Source organism: Mirounga leonina, unplaced genomic scaffold, assembly GCF_011800145.1.
Source record: "Mirounga leonina isolate KUSES-001 unplaced genomic scaffold, KU_Mleo_1.0 Mir_127, whole genome shotgun sequence".
Classification (NCBI taxonomy): Eukaryota; Metazoa; Chordata; class Mammalia; order Carnivora; family Phocidae; genus Mirounga; species Mirounga leonina.
In genome coordinates, this window is record NW_023270316.1 from 42,954,736 (window position 1) to 42,964,790 (window position 10,055).

A 10,055-nucleotide genomic window follows, 5' to 3' on the forward strand; every position below is an offset into this window, starting at 1 on the left:
TGTTGCTGATTGTGCCCAACTTCATGGAATGGCAGGTCAGTTTGTATGCATTTCATGATAGGAAGCTCTGCTCACATATTTATCTGGTATGCCTTGTAGATCAAGTCAGGGCAGATTTGGAACTTTTTGTCATACAGATAAATAGGAATTTAGAAACCTAGCCATATGTTTTGGTCCTAATCTCTCATGATCTGTTAGCCCCCACCAAAGAATCCTGCCAATCAAAATGTTTTCATTATCTTACTCCAGACTCCACTGGATATTAAGGGCCTTACCCTCCTTATTTGGGGGAATCAAATACTGATTCTAGGCCTGTGCCAACTCAAAACCCCACCAGCCTCCTTGAAGTCAGGTAGCCCATTTTAATAGCACATCATTCACATTATCATCATTGCAGTATTTGTAAAATATACTGATGCTCTTTCACCAATGCATTTATTATTGTTCTTTCATGGGGCAAAATGAGAGATATACAGAAGATATATTCCTCCAATATTTCTAAAAAGTAAGTTTCTATTTAACTTACAATTTGAATTCCAGATTCTTACTCAAACTGGAATGTTCACACACAGGTTGCCTGATGCATTTCTAATTGCTTCTTAGTCTACAGTTTATGACTTTTTGAGACTAAAATTAACCCTGAAATTAAAAGTTGACCACACTAGGGGAGCCTGGGTGGCAGTCAGTTAGGCGTCGGACTCTTGATTTCAGCTTAAGTTGTGATCTCAGTTCCTGATCTCAGGTTTGTGATATTGAGTCCCAGGTTAGGCTCTGCACTCAGCACACAGTCTGCTTAAGACTCTCTCTCCCTCTCTCTCTGTCCCTCCCCCCTCCCCTCTGCACACACTCTCTCTTTCCCTCTAAAATAAATAAAAAATAAATCTTTTAGAAAAAGTTCATCACACTAAATGAAGATAATATGTCAGAATGTCTTTGTTGTATTTACATTACTGAATGCTACTCTGCAAAACATATCTGCATATTTTTTCTAAATTAAATTTATGGTCTCCCTTATTCATTCTCACCTTAATAAATGACAATATACTGCCCCAGTTTCTCAGACTAGAAGTCTCAGTGTCCTTTATTTTTATCTCACATTCCATTTCATTAGCAATTGACTCTACCTCCAAGTTATCCTAAATCCAATCATCTCTTCCATTTTTGCTTTTTTTCAGAAAGCAAAAATGATATGCTCAGAACAGCAGTTGGAAGGATGTTTTCATGATGTTCTCTTAGGATTTACAGCACTCCAACAATTTCTCATAGCTATAGAATAAAATCCAAATTTTTACTATGACCTACAGGGCCCTCCATCAACTGGTCCCTGCCTATCCCTTAAGCAATATTTCCAGTTTTCTCTTACAGTCCATTTCAGCAACACTGCCTTTTGTATTATTTTTCAAACTTCCCAACATTTTCCCCTTTATCTTCCCCAATGCTTGAAAGACTATTCATTCACTCATATTTCCCCATCCCTCTGCTCTTTCACATCACTCCAGTCTCTGCTTAAATTTCAGTTTAGAAAGGTTTTCTCTGATTATCCATCTGAAAGACCACAGTGATTCTTCCTCACTCTATTCTAACCTATTGCCCTATTTTATTTTTTTAATATTTATAGCATGCCAGTATACTTATTTACTTACAAGTTATAGTTTATTATGTTCCTCCAATAGAATGTAATCCCATGAGCTCAGGTTCCTTTATGTCTATCTACTGCTATATCCTCAGACCAGTGACTGACACACAGTAGGAGAAAATGTCTGTTGAAGACTGACAAAATGAATGAATAAATAACTACTGTAGTCAAGGACAAATATAAAAAGATTCTGAACCAGGGCAGTGAGAATTAGAATGGAAATGACAGAACACAAAATATTGCACAAAAAGAATTGATGACTCTGTGAATGGAAGATATAAAGATAGAGAGAACAGTGAAAGATATCTTACATTTTTTACCTATATTTCCAGGAGAGTAATGGCGGCTTCATCCTGGGCATGACAACATAAGTTATGAATAGATAACCAATTTTCATGTGTGATATGAGATGGAAGATCTGAGGTTGAAGGAAGATAAAATAGTCAGTTGGGGAAGAAGGAGATCCCTTTCGATAACTCAAAGTTCAGGTAAACCTCTGAAAGCTAATCATTAAAAAAAGCAGGAGAATATTTAATGTGTTCGGTTTATGTAAACAACTCAATATATACAGCACGCTCAGTGATAATAACATGTCAAAAGAATGTAACTGTCAATAGAGAAATGGATAGAATAAGAAAAGAGATTTCAGAGAAGCGAAACTCAGCAGTATGGGTTCATCACTGCTCAGAAATAAGAAATAATTTGGGGGAATATGAGAAATTCGGCCCCTTGATAGTGTTCTCTGCTGTGTGAGGTAGGAATAATTTGCTAGGCTTCTTCATGAAATAGATGAAATCTCTCTTGAGGGTATCTGCATCTCTGTTCTTTCATTCCATGGTCATCAGGCAAGCTTTTGATCAATAATTAATTTTCTTATATAGTTCAAATACCAGGAAGTGAGCTGCTTTAGCTAGAAATGTGATCACTGGAGTAAATTAATATATTGGAAATTTGATTTATTTATCAATCTCTTGTGAGTTTAGTTAACATCAGCTAAATTTTGGGTTGAGAGCTTGAAAAATCCAAGTAGTTGAAAAATCCAGTTTGTGGACTTTTAAGGATGAATATTTTGTCTTGGATGTTATGAGAGTGTTTCTTGAATGCTCAGCCTAGCTATTTAAGTTACTCATACCTAACTACATTTTCTTCCTTATTTTAACAAATTATCTGACTTTCCACATATTTCAATCGTGTAGTAAGTGAGGATATTAATTTTGCTTAATAATTAATGATTTGTAGATAACAATGACAGCTCAGATAATGGGTTTTCATAATAGTTTAGAAAGGAAAGGTCATATAATCCAGTAACTTACCATATCCAAGCGAATCTAATTTGGTGAATTTAATGATGAACATTAGTCCTTTTCCTTTTCCCCTTTTCTTCAGTTTTTCTCTGGAAAATAGGTGAAAAGGTAAGTCATTGAATATAATATTAGTATATGCCTAAATTTTCATTATGAATCTTTTTTGTTCATAGACTTTCATTATGAACAGTGGTTTAAGAATATTGTCAAAAATCTTTTAGAATTTTGTCTGAAATGTTATGATTTAAATGCTCATTAAACAAATTTATACTTAAAATCTCCACTATAAGTTCCTTAAAATGTATGCTTTATTTATTTTTGAGTATCACATAAAAACTAACAAAATATTTAGCATAAAACATGTAAAATAATGACTGAATGTTGATGGTCTGAAAATCCTGTGTATCAAGATTTCTTTGGCTGCAATCAACAGGACCTAACCTTGGCTAACTTAAGCAAAATTAGAAGGATGGTGCTAACTCAATGATTCAAAGGACAAAGCCATAGAGTAAGGAATGAGGAGTAAGTGGAATTGGGCCAGCCCAGCAAACCTCAATATATTTGACAGCATATTATAAGGTATGTTAAAATAGAGAAATATTGTTAGTTTGCTTTTTATCACCAGTGGTAACACCTTGGAACATTTTGTTTTCAGTCACTTAACCCTATTTTTAAAAATTTTGTTCCACTGTTAATAAAATATATATTTTAAATCTGTTTATGTTTTGAATAAAATGGTTATAAAAAACAATATCATGTTAAATATGCACCCTATATGGTCTCCGATTACCAGGTATTTATGATTTTTAGTTTTTGTGTGCTACAAAATGAAATAAATGAGGAGCAAATTACTGTGCAATAGAAAACAGTGATGCAGCTGTGATAAATGTAGGTTGCAGATAGTAGCAATCAATAGTCTAAAGGAGCCATCTATTAATGTGTAGCAGAAGAAAAGTACTAGAATAGGAAAATAAAAACAATAACTTGCCATTTCCCAAATAGGTTGTAATAAGATAAAAAAAATCAAAAGTAAAATCTCAATCATCACTATTGTTTCTTAAGGGTACAGTTAACAAAGGCACATCCATCAAATAAATAACAATAAATAAAAATTATATGCATAAGAGATTATTATAAAACTAAAAATTTAATAGCAAATAAGACTATAAAAATTTCCAAAACACATGACTTTTTTTTTTTTTTTTTTTTTTTTTTTTGCTTTAGAAGTCCGGTTACCTTGGAGTTTATTTAAACTAAGAGAAAAAGGTCATAATGTTTTCACAGGATACATACTTCATTCTTTAAATAACAATTGTGGGGGCGCCTGGGTGGCTCAGTCGTTAAGCGTCTGCCTTTGGCTCAGGTCATGACCCCAGGGTCCTGGGATCAAGCCCCGCATCGGGCTCCCTGCTCAGCGGGAGGCCTGCTTCTCTCCCACTCCCCCTGCTTGTGTTCCCTTTCTCGCTTTCTCTCTGTCAAATAAATTTTAAAAAATCTTTAAAAATAAATAAATAAATAACAATTGTGACACATAACAGAAAGAATTATGGAATGTAGCTCTTATGATCCCTACAAAACACCAACACCTTGGATGGTACATAATTTAAAGAAATGTCTTAAACAGTTTTTGAAATACTGAACAAGAAAAGCATGAACTTCCATACTGATTTTATGCAACTTCTATGTAGTACCTTGACTTAAATCCAAGAGCAAAAGTTAAGACTCTCCTCCTCTATTTTTCGTAAACAACTGCATGGTAAACTTAGATGACTTTTCCTGGGTTTTTACTTGGGAGTGGCCTTTTTAAATTTTTTATTTAAAAAAGGGCAGGTTTGGCACTTTTATACTGATGTCACCAATGTTACTATTTCTTGGGATCTCAGGAAGATTCATATTCTTTTTTTTTTTTTGAGTGTAACTTTGTAACTTATTTTTTTAAATTTTTTTATTGTGTTATGTTAGTCACCATACATTACATTATTAGTTTTGTTTTTTTTTTTTAAGATTTTATTTATTTATTTAAGACAGAGAATGAGAGAGAGCACATGAGAGGGGTTAGGGTCAGAGGGAGAAGCAGACACCCTGCCGAGCAGGGAGCCCGATGCGGGACTTGATCCCGGGACTCCAGGATCATGACCTGAGCCGAAGGCAGTCGCTTAACCAACTGAGCCACCCATGCGCCCACATTATTAGTTTTTGATGTAGTGTTCCATGATTCACTGTTTGCGTATAACAGCCAGTGCTCCATTCAGTGTGTGCCCTCTTTAATACCCATCACCGGGCTAACCCATCCCCTCATCCACCGCCCCTCTGAAACCCTCTGTTTCCCAGAGTCCATAGTCTCTCATGGTTCGTCTCCCCCTCTGATTTCCCCCCCTTCAGTTTTCCCTTCCTTCCCCTAAAGTCCTCCGTGCTATTCCTTATGTTCCACATATTCTTTACAGCTGATACAGCATGGGCTGGAGCTCCTGCTTCAGATTTCTCCAGTTTATTTTGTGCATCAATTTGTGTAACAAACTCATTCATGTTGGTCTCCAATACCATTATCCCCCATCACCATTTCTGCAAGAATATTGTGAACCTTGTCTACATGGAATATTAAACCTCATTCACGGCAATGTTTCCACAAGTATCTTGAGTTCTAGGGACATTATGAATGATTTTCAGGAGACGGTGGGGTGGATTTAGGTGTCAGATCTGGATACACATGGTAAGAGATCCATGAATCTTGGGCTTCTTGTGTGATTGTATTAGATTTAAAATGCCAAGGTCACTTTCTGAAGAACCCACAGAGAAGACAAAATATAATGTTGCATAGTGTCTATAAATCAGTTTGTTGTCATATCTTCCAATTAACAATCCTTTTTCTAGGCAATTACATTTTCATCTCTCTTTGATACCAAATGGATTGTCTCCCTGATGACTTGCTATTGTGTGTCTCCACTGTAGGGCCAGAGCAAGTCTTTAGTCTTGGGCTAATTTTATTTTACTACAGAGGCAATGCCTTTCTTACTACTCTACTCAATGGCCCAAGATTTATAACACTTTCCTACCTGGGTGGAACACAAACTACTTATTGCTGTGTTTGAGCTCTGGAGATTGCTTTCTCTAAACATGTTTCAGGCCAGTTCTCTTCCCAGCCTCCTGTATTTTCCTTAAACATGGGTAGATTAGTATCCAACTGCATACCTGGGAGGGATTCTCTACCTATCTCTGAGGCTCTTTTCATCTATAGCTTACTTATTACCAGTACTCAGCCCTAAAACTCAAGCTGCCTTGATCTGCATAGACTCTCATCTTCTCAACTCAGCCTGCTGAGTTGGCTGCATGACTAACACAAACTGGGAAGCCCACCTGCATGTGTCCCTGCTCTACAACTTTAGTTTGGTTCACTGCAGGTTGATGACCCCGGGCTGTCAGAAGCACTTCACCCAGGCCAGTCTGCTTCTGTGAGTTCTCCTTGAACCTGGGACCTTTGAAGCAACAGGTGGACCCCAGTGGGCAGGGAGAGCCCACTTGCAGCATGCTGCTATGCCGGGAAAATTGTGAGTGGTAGTGGGCAAGATGCTGCACAGTTTATACTTGCAGAGCCGCTGGCAGCTGGGACTGCAGTTGGGGGCAAGAACCCCTGCCCCGCCGGGGCCCTCTGCCACCCCTTCCCCTTTTACTGCTGCTCCCTGCTGACCTGGGTGAGAAGATGGGGAGCAACTCCTTGGAGGTGAACCCCAGGTATCGGAACAGTGGGCAGTGTCTGCAGAAGCGGTCCCACCTTGCTAAGAACCATCCAAATGTGGCTGGCCCGCCCCTTCACCAGCCCTGCCCCCTTCTGGGAACTCTGCTACACTCTCATGGCCTTCTCTCTGTTCCTGTGCTTCCTCTCCTGAGAGCCCCTTTGGTTTCCACCCACACTCCCTCTAGGTATGGGCCAGTCCATGCCTGGCAGCCTCCTTCCTACAATACTTCCCTACAAGGAGCAGCCCAGGCTGGGGGTTTGGTTGGACACTGAGTGGTTCTTGAATCTTGCATATTTGGTTCTAGCCCCCCTCCACTGCTCTGCTCTGCTTTTCCCAGCCTGGGAGGCGGTTGGGAGCTAGACGTGCCAAGGTGACCTTCTTGCTGTGGATGGTGAGGCTATAAGGTGAGACTCCAGACCCTTCTCTGTGGGTGTACCCCCCAACCCTATTACTTGGTAGAGCTCATGGTGACAGCCCTGCCCTCAGTTCCCACATGGGGCCCCCAGTAAAATGGCAGTTGCTCTTAAAACAAAGCAAAACTTTAATTTAAAAAATTAAATATTAAACAAAATGTAATAGAAAATACTTCAGCAAATAAGTAAGTTTCTGGCCAAGAAAGACCAAAAGCTATTGTGTTGTTCTATCCAAAAGAAAGTTTCATGGTATTTCATATTTTAAAAATTGGGTAAGACTTAGAACCATCATAAGGCTCAGGGTTAATCATGATAAACTCAAAAGAAGCTGTGTCCAACTGTCAATTTTTATCAGATTTATTCTGCATTCAGTAATTTAATGTTAATAAAGTAGACTTACTCCACTAAATTAATATTGATAATTTTAATATTTGTTTTTCCATTCTTGTTTGTATATAATTATTAAATTTTCTGATTTATAGTAATAGAAAAATTTAAATCACAGTAACTTCATACCTAGATTTGTGTGTGTGCTTAAAACACACAAATGATATAATAAATAATTCAAATAAACACTGTGGCCTATGCTACTTTATTATTGTTGTTATTATTATTCCTATTAAAGGGGTTATGAAATACTTATGTTTGAGAAGTCTGATCCAGTAGGCAACTAATTGGAATTAGGAGCAGGGTTGAAGTTCTATAGTCTTATTGGACTATGTCAGAAAGCTTAGTCAGTAGGTTATCTAGGAGAGCACAGAGTAGAGCACAGGTTTTTCAAATATTAGTGCTCATAAGAATCACCAGAGCCAATTCCCAAGCTCTAGATTTTCTCATTTAATAAGTCTAGGGTGAGATCCTAGAACATATTTTTTTAAATTACCTCCCATGTGATTTTGATGCTGTAGTCTGTGAATTACACAGTGGCACTCTGGTCTAAAAATCAAGATGAACAAGTAAATGGGAATTTGGACTAGAATTGATTACAGTTAGAGAGAAGCAAATAAAAAACACATATAACACAAACTCAGGGATAAGAAAAGCTTCCATGAGGAGTTAATTTGAAGAATACTTAAGACATGGTGAGGCAAAAAGATTTTTTTTTTTTTTTTTTTTTAGAAAATACCATAGTGATAAAGAGGCCTGGAGGTAAGGGCAAGCATGACACACTTAGGAAACAACAAATTATTAAATATAACTGGAGATTCTTAAGCTGATTAAACACAAGGCAAATAGATCATTAACAAATAGAGCAATGTATTACAAAGGAATCAATATACTCTTAACCCTATATTCACCAGTAATAGGTGAGTATAAATTCCTTACAAAAATCTTTTTAATTATGACCATATCCTTTAATAGATTTGGATTACTTTTATGAGAATATTCTCTTTCTGCTGTAATCCACATGTGAAACTTTTTACATGTACAGATGGAGTAATTAATTGCATCTGTAATCTTCTAAGACTAAATATACTTATTTTTTTCCTGGCCATTTTCCATAGGTAATATAGCATTTAAGGTTTTCAAAGTAGTCCACCCAAATATTTTCCAGTAATTGAGATCATACTCTACATAATTTCTATTTTCATTTAGTCGATTAGAATTGATCAAATTTTGTTACACACTATAGCCATGACAAAGAGATTTTTAAAAGCTTAACATCCATGCGTGATACAGTATAATTTTCTATTCTTTCTCCACAGAAGGGACATGTCTAATGCCTGCAATTGTGCCTAGAAGCCAATGTTTATTAAATTCTGGATTCTATCTGTTTCTAGAGATAACTATAGCTCAGATATGATAAATCAAGCTCTTTCCAACTCAGGTTTCCAGTTATCATTCAGCAACACTTATCACTTAGCCCCATAGGGAGGACATAGTGTTGGCCCTTTATTCCTGGCACAAATGAAAGTAAACCATGAAAAACATAAGTCATCCTATATATATAGTACCTGAGTTAATAGAACATTTAAAGACCTTACTCCTGAGTAATGTTCTGCTATAATTTCAGCATAGTATTCATATTTTTATAAATGAACAATCTACCATCTGGATCTCTAGCATTTCTGGCCACTGATCTTTAAAATACAGATTTCATAAAGGTTAAAATAGTTATCAGTTCTTTTGGTGAGGGTCCATGTCCTCTCCCAGCATTGTATGTATCCTATCAACCTGACAACACATTGTACTGTTTTATTTTATTTCCATACCGACCACCAGTCATGACTAGTCTCAGAGCTCCCATTAATGCATATTAGGATTAGCAAACTGTTTTCAACATGATGACAGGCCTCTAGTATTTTAATTTTAGTGTGATTCAGAATTCTGAATTCTGTTCCTATAGCTCCTGCTTGGCCTATTGGAGCAAGTGCTAATTAAACTACCATATATTGTTTTGTCACAGGGAATTAAAGGAATGTGTGCAATTTGAAAGTATAAAATGCACCCCAAATTAGGGTTTGCCTTATGAAATTGCCCTTTGGGAAGTGAGGCTGGATATAATCCACTTGTCATTGTGTGCAGGTCTTTGACCTCAAGGAATTCTTCTTAAGCCATCTTCAGGCACTTTATTTCTTGATGATACTAAGTATAATCCTTTAATACAATAACGGTTCACTGAATTTAACAGGAATATTTCATTACTTCACCTACTTTTGGATTGCTTGAACACCACTGTGTCACCTATTTCAGTAACACAGGTGTCTGGTACTAAGGATCTGCCGAAATCACCTAAAGTCTCCTTCTGTGCCAACTACTAGGTCTTAATTCTACCTCTACATTTCCATAAGAATTTCCATAACTAAATACCCCATATTGGTAGTGTCCAGTCATCCAGGGTCCATTTGCCAGACTGCATCTCAAGACATTTCTATCTAGTCCAAAAATCTGTAAGTATTCTAGCACTTTCCTGAGGAGTGTATATATATATATATATATATATATATATATATATATATATATATAT

General features: G+C 36.7%; 1 pseudogene; it reads right to left on the reverse strand.

The window, feature by feature from the left end:
* Nucleotides 1-4,752: 4,752 nt before the first annotated feature.
* Nucleotides 4,753-10,055, reverse strand: part of LOC118009672 — a 166,838-nt pseudogene continuing 161,535 nt past the window's right edge.